Below are 17,214 nucleotides of genomic sequence, written 5' to 3' on the forward strand. Positions count from 1 at the left end.
GCAGTGGGCACTTAAGCTGTTTTAAGAACTGTCGATATAGGAGCAGCAAAGACCAACACGGAGAAGTTCCCTGCCTGTGTGGAGTTTGCATTGATTCCAGAAGAGTCACACAATGAATGATGACAAAATTAAAGAATCAATACATGTTAAATGAGTAATAAGACATAGATAAACCAGGTAAAAGGAATCAGAATATGCCACCCCAAAATATGCCACATTGGCATATTGATTATTTTGAGCTGAAGATAATTGAGAAACAGCAGGTGCAGGAAAAGCTATCATCCCCCTATCTTCCTAAAAGCAGGACATATATTTTCCATTAGAAAGGCACCTTCCCTGTACCAAGAAAAGCAAGCCCTCAATCTCCAAAGACAAAGAGTAGATGCCAAGATGAGTCTGCATAAACAGACCTTGCTAAAATAGCCTGTATCTTCCATTAGTGCCCCCCACCATGTAGTTCCTCCTCCCTTGTCACTTTCCCACAATGTGTTGGCCCTTGAAGCCCAAACTCCTCTCCTTTGGCTAGTCGCTTCTCTACAACTGAGTACTTTCTTTTTAAAAAATTTTTTAATGTTTATTTTTTTTTTTTTTGAGAGAGGGAGATACAGAATCTGAAGCAAATTCCAGGAGCTGTCTGCACGATGCCCCACACAGGGCTTGAACTCATGAACTGTGGATCATGACCTGAGCTGAAGTTGACGCTTAACAGACTAAGCCACCCACGTGCCCCTAATACTTTCTGTTAAAATGTTGCATAAACTGCAAGTCTGACCACTTCTTTGGGCTTTTTACTTCTTTTCTCTGAAGTTTCTATGAACATGAAATTAAAAATCATGATAAAATTGCATGTTTTTTCTCCTGATATCTTGGTTTTGTCAATTTAATTTGCAGGCTCCAGCGAGTCCATCTAAAAAGGTGGAGGAAACGTTTTTCCTCTCCTACAGAGTAATGATCTAGAGAGGTCAGGGACATGTTATTTTGGAGACTGTGTCATGGAAAGCCTCTCTGGGTAAGCACCATTTGGATGAAGACCTGAGTAACTAGAAGGGTGGGTTACATTTAGAAGAGAAGCCATTCATCCAGGGCCTGAAGGGAAAGGGCACAATAACAAGAAGACAAAAATGGAGAGTGCAAGGGGAAGAGATGAAGGAGATGAGGTTCTAAAAGGATACAGAGACCAGGTCATGGAGGGATTTGTGTACCAGTCTAAAAAACTTGGAGTTTATTCTAATTGAAATAGAAAGCCACTAAACAAATTTAAGCAGGAAGTTCATTCCCCTTGATTTATGTATTTAAGAGAATATTTTGTCGTTCATTCATGGAGGTCACCGTGCATAGCTCTCTGAGAACGAAGTGCAAGCCAGTATATAGAAAACATTTTGTTGGGTGGGAAAAGGAAGCCTCTCGTTGAAACAGATCTGTGTGTCCACCCACATAATACAGAACACATCTTGTGTATCACACAAGACCTTTGATTTCCATTCAAACTTAACGTCAATAAACCTTGAACTTGTTTTCTTTTTGTAGTATATTTTTTTCTTTTTGTTTAAAGCTGTATTCCAAACATGACTTAGTCTTAATGATTTTCAAATGTATTAAGCATAGTGTGTAAATTGTACTTGAGATATTTGTATTAGAAAGTAAATATTTGTACCATTATAGAGTAGTTTTTTATTAAAAATATGATTCTTTAGGTTAAATTCATAAGATTGAAGCAATTAGAATAAAGATAAAAATTATAAACTCCTAAGAATTTTACTGAATCTCCATAGCTGTCTGAGTATACTTTAGTTTTTAGGTTTTTTGATTTGGTTTCATTTGGTTTGTTGTTTTGTTTTGTTTTTTGCTAATTAGCATGCAAATGGGACACAAAAGGAAGGACTGTTATTTGGAGCACTACAGTCTTTCTGAAGTTGGTACAATAATTGAATACTTCAGAAGAAAACCAGAATTGCTTTCAGTTAATTTTCTTGCAAAGGTTTTTCCCAAGGGGTAGTTAGAAGTGTGCCACAGTGTTTGATTTTAATGCTAACCAGAAGTGAAATGATTTGCCCAAGGTCATCAATTGTCACTACAAGATCAGAAAAAATTCCAGTTCTCTACATCATTCACTACGTCAATGATTTATATCATTTGGTTGTGAAGCTGTGAAAAGTGTAACAAAATCTGAATTTTTCATTTTTTTAAAAAGTGGGGGTTTTTGACATTCAGAATTATGTAAGTTTTAGGTGTACAACGTAATGATTAAATAGTTGTATATAAATTGCAAAATGATCATTGCAATGAGTTTAATTAATATTCATCACCATACATAATTACAGAATTGAATTTGTCACTTTTTACCTGACTTTACCCATGCAGACTTTGGCATGCCACCTGATGAAAGGGCAAAAGGCAAGATAAGGGCAAAACATGCTAAGGGCATATCCCCCTTAAGGTGGGATATGCATATATAAATATAAATATAAATATAAATATAAATATAAATATAAATAAATATAAATATAAGTATATGATATGCATATGTATATTCCTCAGGCACTAAAGCAGAGTAAAAACAAGTGGCCAATTGATAAAGATCTCAGTCATGTAGGACATGAAACTCCACCATAGTTTGTAATTGTCTTGGTGATTTATAAGAAAAACACAATCTTAATCATAGTCAGACCTCCAGGAACTTACAAACTCAATTTCCTGGAGTCCTAACATCACCTCCATAGGATAGAAAATGCTATAGGGGGGCCTGGGTGGCTCGGTTGATTAAGCATACAACTTCCACTCAAGTGATGATCTCACGATTTGTGGATTTGAGCCCCGCTTCAGGCTCTGTACTGACAGCTTGCTCAGAGCCTGGAGACTGCTCAGAATTCTGCGTCTCCTCCTCTCTCTGCTCCTGCCCCACTAGCACTCTATCTCTCAAAAATAAATAAATGTTAAAAAAAGTTAAAAAAAAAGAAAAAGAAAACCTTATATAGTCAGCCACTCCTCACAATGACAATGCAGCTCTTTCTGCTCACAAGTCCCCTCCCCATGTTATGATAAAAACACCTTTTTACACTGTGAAACATCTGAGATGGTAGCTGAGGATGGAGTAATCTCACATGCTCCTTCCTTCATGCATCCTTTGATTGATGTTGGCCATAATACTGCCTGGGGGCCTTTTCACAAGGCTTAAGTTTCCTCATTGCACAGTAGGTGATATTACCTTTTATACCTAACTTCAGAAGTCACATGGCTTCACTCCCCCTATAGCCAAGGGTCTGCCCAGATTCGGGAGGAGTGAACAGAGACACTTGAGGTTCTCAATGTTGTGTAAGAAGAGTATGTGGGATGGAACGCCTTGCTACAGTCTTAGAAAATACAATCTGCCACACTAGCTATGTTATCTTGGTCAAGTTTCTGAATCCCTTGGTGCTTCCCTTCTCTCGTCTGTAAAATGGAAATGTTAACTGCCTGATTTATTTCACACTGAGGTCCTGAAAACAGTTATTAGGATATGTAAGAAAAGATGCAATAAATTTTGAAACGTAGTATCAATGAAAGTTGTTATTAGGACATAAATATTTTCTAAATTACGTGACAAGAGAGAAAGAGAAATGGATTGAGAGTTGAGAGTTGCTACTTTCTACCTTGGCAGTGAAGGTATGGGGTATACAATGGAATTAACCCAATATTAAAACAAAAAGAATCAGGTCCTATAAAGTTGATTCTGAAAATTCTTTACATGTGCATATTTGAAAATGAATTGTCATAAGAATGAAAATATGTTATTTATGGTAACACAATGACTCAGTATGTTATGCAATTGTCAAAACACAGAGCTTTGAATTTTAATATTTCATTTTTTAATTAATTAATTTTTAAATTTAAATTCAAATTAATTAACATACAGTGCAATATTGTTTTCAGGAGTAGAATTGAGTAATTGATGTCTTACGTACAACACCCTGTGCTCATCACAAGTGCCCTCCTTAATGCCATCACCTGCCTAGTCCATCTCCCACCCACCTTCCTCCATTAACCCTCAGTTTGTTCTCTATTGTTGCGTCTCTTGTGATTTGTTTCCCGCTTTGCTTTTTCCCCACTTTCCATGTCTTCATCTGTTTTGTTTCTTAAATTCCACATGTAAGTGAAATCATATGGTATTTGTCTTTCTCTGATTGACTTATTTCATTTGGCATAATGCAGTCTAGCTCTATCCACATCGTTGCAGATGTCAAAATTTCATGCTTTTTGATAGCTAAGTAATATTACATTGAATATCTATACCACCTCTTCTTTTTTTTTTTAATTTTTTTAATGTTTATTTATTTTTGAGACAGAGAGAGACAGAGCATGAACGGGGGAGGGTCAGAGAGAGGGAGACACAGAATCCGAAACAGGCTCCAGGCTGTCAGCACAGAGCCCGACGCGGGACTCGAACTCACGGACCGCAAGATCGTGACCTGAGCCGAAGTCGGCCGCTCAACCGACTGAGCCACCCAGGTGCCCCTATACCACCTCTTTTTTATCCATTCATTGGTCATTGGACATTTGGGCTCCTTCCATAGTCTGGCTATTATTGATGCTGCTGCCATAAACATTGGGGTGCATGTACCCCTTCAAATCTGTATTTTTGTATCCTTTGGATAAATACCTAGTAGTGCAATTGATGGATGGTAGGGTAGTTCTATTTTTAATTTTTAAAGAACCTCCATACTCTTTTCCAGAGTGGCTGCACCAGTTTGCATTCCCACTAACAGTGCAAGAGGGTTCCCCTTTCTCTGCATCATCACCAACACCTATTGTTGCTTGTATTGTTAATTTTAGCCATTCTGACAGGTGTGAGGTGATATCTCATAATGGTTTTGATTTGCATTTTCCTGATGATGAGTGCTCTTGAGCATCTTTTCATGTGTCTGATAAGCATCTGGATGTCTCTTTTGGAAAAGTGTTTGTTCATGTCTTCTGTCCATTTCTTACTGGGTTGCTTGTTTTGGGGTATTGAGTTTCATAAGTTCTTTATAGGCTTTTGATGCTAACCCTTTATCAGATATGTCATTTGTAAATATCTTCTCCCATTCCTTAGACTGACTTTTAATTTTGTTGATTGTTCCTTCTCTGTGCAGAAGCTTTTTATCTTGACGAAGTCCTGATAGTTCATGTTTGCTTTTGTTTCCCTTGCCTTTGGTGATGTGTCTAGTAAGAAGGTGCTGTGGCAAGGTAAAAGAGGTTGTTGCCTATCCTCTAGGATTTTGATAATTTCTTGTCTGACATTTAGGTCTTTCATCCATTTTGAATTTATTTTTGTGTATGGGGTAAGAAAGTGGTTCAGGTTCATTCTTCTGCCTGTTGCCATCCTGTTTTCCTAACACCGTTTGTTGAAGAGACTTTTTTCCATTGGATATTCTTTCCTGATTTGTCAAAGATGAATTGACTATAACATTATGGGTCCACTTCTGTGTTTTCTATTCTGTTTCATTCATCTATGTGTCTGTTTTTGTGCCAGTACCATACTGTCTTAATGACTACAACTTCATAATATAGCTTGAAATCCAGACTCTTGATGCCGAGAGTTTTGTTTTTCTTTTTCAGGATCTTTTTGCCTATTTGGAGTCTTTTCTAGTTCCATACAAATTTTAGGATTTGTTTGTTCTAGCTCTGCAAAGAATGCTGGTAATAATTTGATATTTTGATAGGGATTGCATTAAATGTGTAGATTGCTTTGTGTAGTATAGACATTTTAACAATGTTCTTCCAATCGATGAGCAAGGAATGCTTTTCCATTTCTTTGTGTCCTACTCAATATCTTCCATTAGTTTTCTACAGTTTCATAGCACAGATCTTTTACCTGTTTAGTTGAGTTTATCCCTAGGTATCTTATTGTTTTTAGTGCAGTTATAAGTAGCATTGATTCCTTGATTCCTTTTTCTGCTGCTTCATTATTGGTGCATAGAAATGTAACAGATTTTTGCACATTGATTTAATACCCTGCGACTTTGCTGAATTCATGTATTAGTTCTAGCAATTTTTTTGGTGGAGTCTTTCAGGTTTCCTACATGGAGTATCATGTCATCTACAAATAGTGAAAGTTTGACTTCTTCCTTGCTGAGTTGTATGCCCTTTAATTCTTTTTGTTGTGTTATTGCTGAGGCTAAAACTTCCAGTACTGTGTTAAATGGTAATAAGAGTGAGCATCCTTGTCTTGTTCCTAACTGTAAGGGAAAGCTCTCATTTTTTCCCACTGAAGATGATATTAGCTGTGGGTCTTTGTTTGTGGTCTTTATGATGTTGAGGTATGTTCCACCTATTTCTACTTTGTTGTGGGTTTTTATCAAGAATGGACGTTGTATTTTGTCAAATGCTTTTTTTTCTCAACGTTTACTTATTTATTTTTGGGACAGAGAGAGACAGAGCATGAACGGGGGAGGGGCAGAGAGAGAGGGAGACACAGAATCGGAAACAGGCTCCAGGCTCTGAGCCATCAGCCCAGAGCCTGACGCGGGGCTCGAACTCCCGGACCGCGAGATCGTGACCTGGCTGAAGTCGGACGCTTAACCGACTGCGCCACCCAGGCGCCCCGTCAAATGCTTTTTGTGCATCTACTTACAGGATCATAAGGTTCTTATCCTTTTTTTTTTTTAATGTGGTATGTCACATTGATTGATTTATGAATGTTGAACGAGTCCTGCAGCTCAGGAGTAAATCATACTTCATCATGGTGAATATTTCTTTTAATGTACTGTTAGATTCAATTTGCTAGGATCTTACTGAGAATTTTTTCATTCATGTTTTTCAGGAATAGTGGCTTGTAATTCTCCTGTTTAGTGGAGGGTTTGTCTGGTTTTGGAATCAAGGTAATGCTGACTTCATAGAATGAGTTTAGGAGTTTTCCTTCCATTTCTATTTTTTGGAACAGTTTAAGATTAATAGGTATTAACTCTTCCTTAGATGTCTGGTAGAATTCCCCTGGGAAACCATCTGGTCCAGGACCTCCATTTTTTGGGAGATTTTTGATTACTGATTCAATTTCTTTGCTGATTATGGGTTTGTTCAAATTTTCCATTTTTTCTTGTTCTAGTTTTGGTAGTTTGTAATTTTCTAGGAATTTGCCCATTTATTCCAGATTGCCTGGTTTGTTGGCATATAATTTTTCATAGTATTCTCTTATAATTGTCTACATTTCTGTTGTGTTGGTTGTGACAGCTCCTCTTTAATTCATTATTTTATATAATTTGGGTCCTTTCTCTTTTCTTTTTGGTAAGTCTGGCTAGGCCTTTATCAATTTTGTTTATTCTTTCAAAGAACCAGCTCTTGGTTTCATTGATCTGTTCCAATTTTTTTTTGTTGTTGTTGTTCATTTCTATATCATTTAGTTCTGCTCTAAACTTTATGTTTAACTTCTTCTGCTGGATTTAGGTTTTGTTTGCTGTTCCTCTTCTAGCTCCTTTAGGTGTAAGGTTAGATTGTGTATTTGGACTTTTCTTGATTCTTGAGATAGGCTGGGATTGCAATATACTTTCCTCTTAGGACTGCCTTTGCTGCATTCCAAAGGGTTTAGACTGTCACTTGTTCATTTACATTTGCTTCCATGTATTTTCTTTAGTTCTTCTTTAAATAGCTCATTCACTCATTCATGCTTTAGCAGGATATTCTTTATGTATTTTAGGGCTTTCCAAATTTTTTCCTTGTGATTGAATTCAAGTTTCATAGCATTGTGATTTGAAAATATGCATGGCATGATATCAATCTTTTTGTACTTGTTGAGGGCTGATTTGTGATCCATTATATGATCTATTCTGGAGAATGTTCATGTGCACTTGAAAGAATGTGTATTCTTTACACATTCTTTTTTTTTTTGTTTATTCAGTTTTGAGAGACAGAGAGAGACAGAGCATGAGCAGGGGAGGAACAGAGAGAGAGAGGGAGACACAGAAGCAGAAGCAGGCTCCAGGCTCTGAGCTGTCAGCACAGAGACCAATGTGGGGCTTGAATTCACTGACTGAGATCATGACCTGAGCTGAAGTCAGATGCTGAACTGACTGAGCCACCCAGGTGCTCCTTTACACATTCTTGAGGATGAAATGATCGGAATATATTTGTTAAGCCCATCTGGTCCAGTGTATCATTCAAAGTCATTGTTTCCTTGTTGATTGTCTGTTTAGATGATCTGTCCATTGCTGTAAGTGGGAGTGTCAAAGTCCACTACTATTATTGTATTATTATCAATGAGTTTCTTTATGTTTGTTATTAATTGATTTATATATTTGGGTGTTCCAAGTTGGGGGCATAAATATTTAAAATTGTTAGATCTTATTGGATGGACCCCTTAATTATGATTTAATTAACATGACATCCATTAGCATGATAGATGGTTCTCCATCCCCTCACTTTCAATCTGCAGGTGTCTTTAGATCTAAAATGAGTCTCTTGGAGGCAGCATATAGATATATCTTGCTTTTTATACATTTTGATAAGCTATGCATTTTAATTGGAGCATTTAGTCTATTTATTCAGAGTGATTATTGAAAGATACGAATTTAGTGCCATTGTATTGCCTGTAGAGTTGATTTTTTTGGTGATGTTCCCTGGTCCTCTCTAGCTGTTGTTGCTTTTGGTCTTTTTTTAGTCTTGTTTTTGCTCCATTCAAGAGGCCCCCCTTAAAATTTCTTGCAGGGCTGGTTTAGTGGTTACAAATTATTTTAGTTTTTGTTTGTTTGGGAAACTCTTTATCTCTCCCCTTTATTCTGAATGACAGCCTTGTTGTCAAGAATAAGGAATTCTTGGCAACATATTTTCCCCTTTCACCACAGTGAATATATCCTGCCACTCCTTTCTGGCTTGCCAAATTTCTGTGGACAGATCTGTTGCAAACCTGATCTGCCATCCCTTGTAGGTTAAGACTTTTTTTTTCCCTTGCTGCTTTCATGATTCTTTCCTTGTCTGTGTTTTGTGAATTTGACTAGGCTATGCCTTGGTGATGGTTGGCTTTTGTTGAATTTAATGGGAGTTCTCTGTGCTTCTTTGATTTTGATGTCTATGTCTTATCCCAGATAAGGGAAGTTGTCAGCTATAATTTGCTCATATAAATCTTCTGCCTCTTTTTCTCTCTCTTCGTCTTCTGGGACTCCTATGATTCAAATGTTATTCCTCTGTAATAAGTCACTGAGCTCTCTAAGTCTTGTATTGTGACCTTTTGCCTTAATTTCTCTCTCCTTTTCAGTGTCATTATTTTCCATTATTTTATCGGCTATATCATTGATTCACTGCTCTGCTTCATCCATCCTCAGCCATTTGAGATTGCATCTCAGTTATAACATTTTTAATTTGGGGCTGATTCGATTTTAGTTCTTTTATATCTGAAGAAGGGGATTCTCTGGTGTCTTTTATGCTTTTTTTTCAACCCCAGCTAGTATTCTTATAATCATGGTTTTAAATTCTAGTTCAAACATCTTACTTATATCTGTGTTGCTTACATCTCTGGCCATGAATTTTATTGCCTGTTCTTTCTTTTGGGGTGAGTTTCTCCATCTTGTGATTTTGTCCAGAAAAGATAAGCACAAAGAAAGAAAAGAAACAAACAAACAATAAAGATAAATTAACAAAAAACAGAAAAAAAACCTAGATACTGGGTGTGTTTTGGTCTGCTTGTTAAAAGAATTCAGATCTAAAAATACAATAAAATACAATAATATACAATAAAAATATAATAAGAAACAAAAGAATATGTATATGTAAAAATGTATATATAAAATAAAAATTAAAAAATTAATAACAGTAAAAAGTACAAAAAAGGAATTCAAAATAAATGAAAAAATAATAATAATAAAATAAAGAATAAAATTAAAATGAAAGTTAGATCCTATTTCCCTTAGAGCTGAAACTTTGCAGCACTGTGATCAGTAGACTTGGTAAAAGGGAGTTGTTAGTGCTGCTCTTCTGGGGGAGGGGCCTGCTGCCCACCTTCTTCCAGAGACAGGTTTCAGTGCAAATGCAACTCAGAGGTGCAAAGCGGCGGGACTTTGTCTACGTGGCTCTGACCTCCCTTAGGTGGTGCTATTTTGCTTCCTGAAGGCTTTCAGCTCTGAAGGGTGGAACGAATATGGCTGCCACCACTCTATAGCCCCTGAGATGAAAGTTTGTGCCACAACTTTTCAGACAAACCTCACAGAGGAGCAATTAATCACCCCTATTGTGTCCTGGGTTTCTGTCAGAAACCCATGTTCACCTACTTTTTTTTTTTTTTATCTCAGACACATGACTGAGTTTCAAAACTCCAAAATTTTAGGGATTCCCATAGTGTGGACCTGACAGAGGGTCTCACCACACTTTTTCCCCATGTGAAAAAAGCAGTGGCAGGACTGCACAGCTGTTCAGAGTTTATGTAAAAACAGAACAAAAAGCTGGCACCCCTACTTGCAGCCCTCAGCCGGAGTAAATCCCCTGTCTTATGCCTGGAAACACCACGGCATGTAGGCACCGCCGGTCTTTTTTGTAACCCACATGATCCTGAAACCACACTCACTCTTGGGATTCTGCCCACTTCACCGCTTGAGCACCTTTAAGCCAGGTGCTTACCCCATACTAACGAACTGATAAAAGTTCAGATTAGGGGCTCCACTGCTTATACTGCTTTGCAGTAGCCTCTTCTGAAAGCAGGTTCCTTTCTTTGCTGGACCAAGAGCAATGTGCTCCTTGGTAAACTCTCTGCACCTCCTACCTTCCAAACAGTCGTCCCTTTTCTATATGTAGTCTTGCAGTTTTTGTTCATTCGGACCTCAGATTGATTTTTTGGTGTTCAGAATGTTTTGATAACTATCTAGCTGTGTTTCAAGGGATGAGTGAAGCTTAGGGTCTCCCTACTCCTCCACCAACTTAACTCCTCCACCTAAATATTGATTTTTTATAATGAAATGTTTGGTGTTTTTGCATATAACTTTTCTATGCTTCAGCTGCTTTCATTAGTAAAATTAAAATAATAATATTAATATGTTATAGTTATTAGATTAAATAATCAATTAGATTACATTTAGAATGACATCAACATGAATGGTGAATACAATCTGTCATAGAAATGCAGTTGGGGGGCCCTTGGGTGGCTCTGCTGGTTAAGCATCTGACTTGGGATAGGGTCATAACCCTACAGTTCGTGAGTCTGAGCCCCACATCAGGCTCTGTGCTGACAGCTCAGAGCCTGGAGCCTGCTTCAGATTCTGTCTGTCTGTCTCTCTCTCTCTCTCTTTCTCAGCCCCTCCCCTGATTGTACTCTGTCTCTGTCTCTCTCTCTCTCTCTCTCTCTCTCAAAGATAAATAAACACACACAAAAAAATTAAAAATAAAGAAATACAGTTGGAATTTGATTCTAAGTTATGCCTAATCAAGGCACATAGAAAGCATGAAATAATGGCCAAATTTCCCCCCAGGATAAATATCCTACTCATTTGAGCATATTAGGGGTCTTATATTTGCCTCTTTCCTTTGCTTATGAATTCTGATGGTAGCCCTTGTTTATTTTGGCTTTCCCTAAAGATGTTTTCTTGATTCAGATGTTTCTTGATGCAGAAAAATGTGACAGATACTATTTAATTAAGAAACTCAGAGAGTAAGATCATGGATCAGTGTGGGTGGTAATGCATTGCCATTATTTTAGTGAAAAACAATAGAAAGAAAAGAATTAATAATGTTTGAAATAAAAACTCATTTAGAGGCACCTGGGTGGCTCTGTCTGTTAAACATCCAACTTTGGCTCAGGTCATGATCTCACAGTTCCTGAGTTTAAGCCCTACGTGGGGCTCTGTGCTGACAGTGCTTAGCCTGGAGCTTGCTTCAGATTCTGTTTCTCACTCTCTCTCTCTGCCCCTCCCCCACTCATGCTTTGTCTTTTTCTCTCTCAAAAAAATAAACGTTTAAAAAATTTAAAAAACTCATTTAAAACCTAAATGAGCCTAAAAACAGTTTTCACTGAGCTAAAAGTGATTTTTTTTCAATTATGTCTAAATAAGTAAACACAAACCATTCTAAAATAAGGAGATTGGTTGACTACATATTCCATTACTTTTGTCAACTGGAATTTATACAAGCAACAATTTTAGGAAATATAAGTAGTGGAGTAAAGTGTGATTAAAGGCAGCAACTTTCACAATCATCTCGAAATACCACCTCTTACCAACAATGATTCATTTAAGAAATATTTTCTGGGCAGCATAGTTTCTACGTGCATGGCATTTTTCTTAGGTCCAGAAGACAAAAATAGAAGAGGCCTCAAGGGCCTTATGCTCTAGTGTGGAAAGTAAACATTCAAACAAAGCAACGTGATACATTTCTATAAAGAAAGAATGTAGAATGTAATTCAATTGTATAGTCATACATTATATGTTTGTCTTACTATGGCAGAGACTTGGTGACTATCAAACTAGTTTCATATTCTTCTTGGGCACACAGCTACCCATATTTTCCCAGATGTATTTGCAGCTAAATGTGGCCATGTGTCTGAGATTTAGCCAGAGGAATAATAGTGAAAGTGAATTATGCTGCTTTTAGGACTAGACCATGAAACTTCTCGCGGGCATCATTCATGCTCTTTCTTCATGCACATCTTTGATACAGAAAAACAATGGAAGCTTCAGAGATCTGATAGATGATGTAAAACCCAAAAGATGACCAAAAGCACCTTAACATTTCCCTCATCTTGGCAAAACTTAAAGGAGTTTCCTTCTTGACTATCAGCGCCGACCTCCTTTTTCTGAGAGCATTTACTTTAGAATACTTGTTAATTGTAAATTCTTCCTCTGCCTCTTTCAAATATAAATCCTCTACAACCCCAGAATGTGTTTGTCAAATACCTGAGAGCCATCCTTTGAAAGACAGGGCCTCTATATCCCAGACTTTGTGGGAGAGTAGAAGCCTAACTTGTATAAGCACCAATTAGTCAACATAGATGACTGGTCACATTGATCATATTGACTAATGTCCTTTAATACTTCTCCACCAGCTCACCCTTGTACTTAACAACCCACCTTTTGTTTCAGTGGAGTTCAGTTCAGTCTCTGCTCTACCATAATAGTCTCAATACCTATTATTATAATCTTGAATAGATTTCCTTGCCAGTTAAACTTTCCTGGTGTGTTTTTTTTTTTCATTTGTTTTGTTTTGTTTTGGACTTAGGAAACCTGGGTCTCTGTATTACCTCATGAATTCCAGACACAGTCTATACAGTAACACCTGTTTGGGACTTTTCATAAATTAAAAATCAATTTTCTTATATGACTTATAAAATTTGGGATTTGTTGCTTAGAACAATGAGCTTCCCCTTAATATAATTTCCACAATAATGCAAGCTCTTGGGAAGAGCAATTATTTTGAGGAGTGAAAAACAGATCATTTAAGATAAGGTAAAGTTTGAAATCCTTATGGGGTACCCAGATGGAGATCCAAATTACAGACAAATTAAATAAGATAAGGGATGCATTCTTCCAAGAGTTGAGGTGTTTGAAAGTATGTTGGTTATGATATAGGGGTGCCAGAACACATAGCAGATTATAAAGGGGGTAATCAGTTGCAAATGAATTAGTGACAGAGCAAAAGCAAAAAACCCTGAACTTTAGAATATGAGAAAGGACTGATGGCTGGAAGGGCTGGCCACGATCCATGGAAATTTGTTTTAGATGAGAATAAATCATCTACTCCACAGACTTGGGAGCAATGGTACCCACTTGAAGTTCACACTTTGGCATGGCTAGTAAAGACATGGGTCTTCAGATGCTGTGCTTTTTCACTGCCTGAAATTATCCTCAATGAAGTTTACACTGTGAATTCGCCCAAATTGAAAATAAATGTGATCCTGAGAGCAGGACTTATCAGATTATTTGAATCCTGAAATCAAGAGCTGGATAGTTTTTGAGTGAATTAAACAAAAAATGATAATTTTTATTAACCAGGAATGTAAGGGGAGCTGGCATTGGAGCAACAGCCATTTAAGCCACAAAACATTCAACAGGGGTCAATACAAAATTTGTTTTCCATACTTGAAGATGTAGTGACAGTTGGCATATGGAAATTATCAAACAATGAGCTCCCCATAAAATTTTGTCTGCTGTCTTTCACTTTATCCGTTATAGTCTTCTAATTAACGATATTTTCCCTTTTTTCTATTGTTAGAAAAGCATTCGACATCTTGAGGTGGAGAACTGTACGTGAACTGACTGTAAAATTCCCAAACGTTCCATCATATGATAATAGAACATTTACTGGCTCTCACAGAGTTGAGTATAACTTGTCTGCAGCTTCCAGCTAGAAAAATGGTAAGACTGTTTCGAAGCCCCAGTCACCACGGTACCTTGTCAGTAGATAATTTTTTGAGCTATTCATTGGTTTTCAGTCAGGTGAAAACGTAAAAAGCAGAGCAAAATACAAAGCATGTTCACTGGGAAACTATCATTTCTTTTTGACACTATGGTGCAAATGCATTGTAATGTGCTGTTAATATTTGACTAGGTTACAGTATAATGAGCTCCAACAAATATTACATGTCATTCTACTAAGAAACACTTCACGTATACAGTAGCTAATTTATTTTTAATACAGCTGCACTGAGGTATCAAAAGCTAATAGGCAACAAGATTATGTTTAGAGCTCAGGCTCCAAAGACAAGAAGACTGGCTTAAAATTTAGCTACTGCCATTTACTAGCATGTGACTATGGTCAGGCTGTTAAAGTCCTGAAGCTTCAATTTTTCTTTAATCTTTAAGATTAGTATAATAATACCTATCAAATTCTATTTATGTAGGGGTTTTATTAAATAATGTATATAAAGTGCTTGTAGAGTGTGTATTACCTTTCAATAACTAATTACAGCTTTTATTGGAACATGACTGTAACAGGGTAGAGGTGAGGCATAGGAGCACAATTAAAGTATTGTGGACAACACTTTAAACATCATGCAAAATTGTTTCCTTTTTCCTAAAAAATATGGCTGAATTTATAACAGTATGTTGTTAACTGACTCATGACGAGAGGATTTTGTTATTGGTTTTGAAGATCTGTTCAAATCGCACCTTTGAGGAACAACTCTTTTCTACATGTTTTATTTTCTGACACACTTCCCCCTAATTCACAGATAGTAAACATCCCCCTTCACTGTACTTTCTTAAGATGTAGATAATGCATTCCAAGAAGAAAAATAGATTTAGCCACATAATATTAAGGTGATATTTGCCATCAAAGAATGAGTGTTATTTTGACAGCAATTTTCCCTGGTGTCTGGTCATTTATCATCCCTAGTGACACTAGAAATGCGATGTTATCAGCAGCCCCAAGTTAATTAGAAAGATTAGTAGAGCACTTGTTCAACAAATAGATTGACTTCAGAAAGATACAATTGAGTCCTAATTTGATTTTACACTTTCTCCATAAATTGTAGCTTTATTGGTTCAAGAAGCTATATTGATTAAATAAAGATAAACACAATTTCTCCCACTTCCACATTAGCGGTCAAAGAAAATCCTGCTTGAAACACACAAGGATCATGAGTTTATCCAGATACAAAGTATTAATGAAACTTTAGGGGTAATGTGTCAATAATAAATGTGGGGAAATTCAGTAAGAATGGGAGGGTATTGAGTCTTGACCCATCAGCAAGTGCTAGAAATCAAAGGAAAGTCATAAAAAAGCTGTGATCTTCCATTGTCTAGTTTTTTTTCTAACTTATTTACAAAACTAGCTATAAAGTATATAATGTAAAAGCCCAGGATTGAGGTTTGGAGTTGTGTCATAACAAATGAGTCAAAGAACAGAGTAAAAGAGTGCTACAGGCTAAACATGTCCCCCTTCCATTCATATGTTGAAGTGTAACCCCCAGTACCTCAGAATTTAATTATATTTGGAGATACAGTCTTTAAAGAACCAATTAAGTTAAATGAGGTCTTTAAGGAAGGTCCTAATCCAATAGGACTGTTGTTTTTATAAGAAGAGGAAATTTGGACACAGATATGCATACCCACAGATGAAAGACCATATGAAGACAGAGGAAGAAGATGGCCATCTCCTGCAAGTTAAGGAGAAAGGCTTCAGAAGAAAACAGCCCTGTGAACACAGACATCTTGATCTCAGACTGCTAGCCTCCAGAACTATAGGAAAACAAAGATTTAAGTCACCTAGTCTGTTTGTTTTGCTATGACAGCTTTATCAAACTAAAATGGAGAGAAAAAGAAGGGGCTGGAGAGGGGAGAAGCTGATGCCTCCCACTTCCTCCAAGGTCATCCTGTGCCATTGTCACTTCCTTCTTGCCAAGGTGACCTTTATCTGGTCTCCAAGAACCTTAGGTCTTCAAGAGGCTATTTGTGGCATAAACCTGTTTCCTGATCTTTTGAGCATCTTTATTTAAAACTCTGTCTATGTTATTTTGGAACTGATCATAAACAATTCCTGTCTATTGAAAATTTTCCTGTAATTATCCTCATACAAAAGTAGAAGCCTTTGACTAGTTGAATGTTGGCACAAGAAATCATGGAGGTCGACCTACAGACTGACCTTTTTATTTTTTTTTTTTTAAATTTTTTTTTTTTTCAACGTTTATTTATTTTTGGGACAGAGAGAGACAGAGCATGAATGGGGGAGGGGCAGAGAGAGAGGGAGACACAGAATCGGAAACAGGCTCCAGGCTCTGAGCCATCAGTCCAGAGCCTGACGCGGGGCTCGAACTCACGGACCGCGAGATCGTGACCTGGCTGAAGTCGGACGCTTAACCGACTGCGCCACCCAGGCGCCCCCAGACTGACCTTTTTAAATCAATATGTAGGTTGGCCTTCTCAGATGTAATAAAATTACTTGTAAACACTAAATTATTCAATTATATATGTTAGTAAAATTTTTCAATTGTAAATTAGTTTTCTGGCATTCAAGAACAATGAATGAAGATAACTTATTGAAATAGTAATGCCTGCTAGTCTTCCTTTCCTTTTTTTTTGTTTTTGTTTTTGTTTCTCTGCCACCTTTACTGTCTTCTACCAAAGTAGATAACCAGAGTTTAAAAGGCCAAAGGGGCACCTGGTGGCTCAGTCAGTTGAGTGTCCAACTTCAGCTCAGGGCATGATCTCAGGGTTCATGAGTTCAAGCCCGACATCAGGCTCCATGCTGACAGTGCAGGGCCTGCTTGGGATTCTCTCTCTCTCTCTCTCTCTCTCTCTCTCTTTCTCTCTCTCTCCCTCTCCTTCTATCTCCCACTCTCTCTCCCTCTCT

This window comes from Felis catus, chromosome B4 (genome assembly GCF_018350175.1).
Source record: "Felis catus isolate Fca126 chromosome B4, F.catus_Fca126_mat1.0, whole genome shotgun sequence".
In the NCBI taxonomy this organism is placed as follows: domain Eukaryota; kingdom Metazoa; phylum Chordata; class Mammalia; order Carnivora; family Felidae; genus Felis; species Felis catus.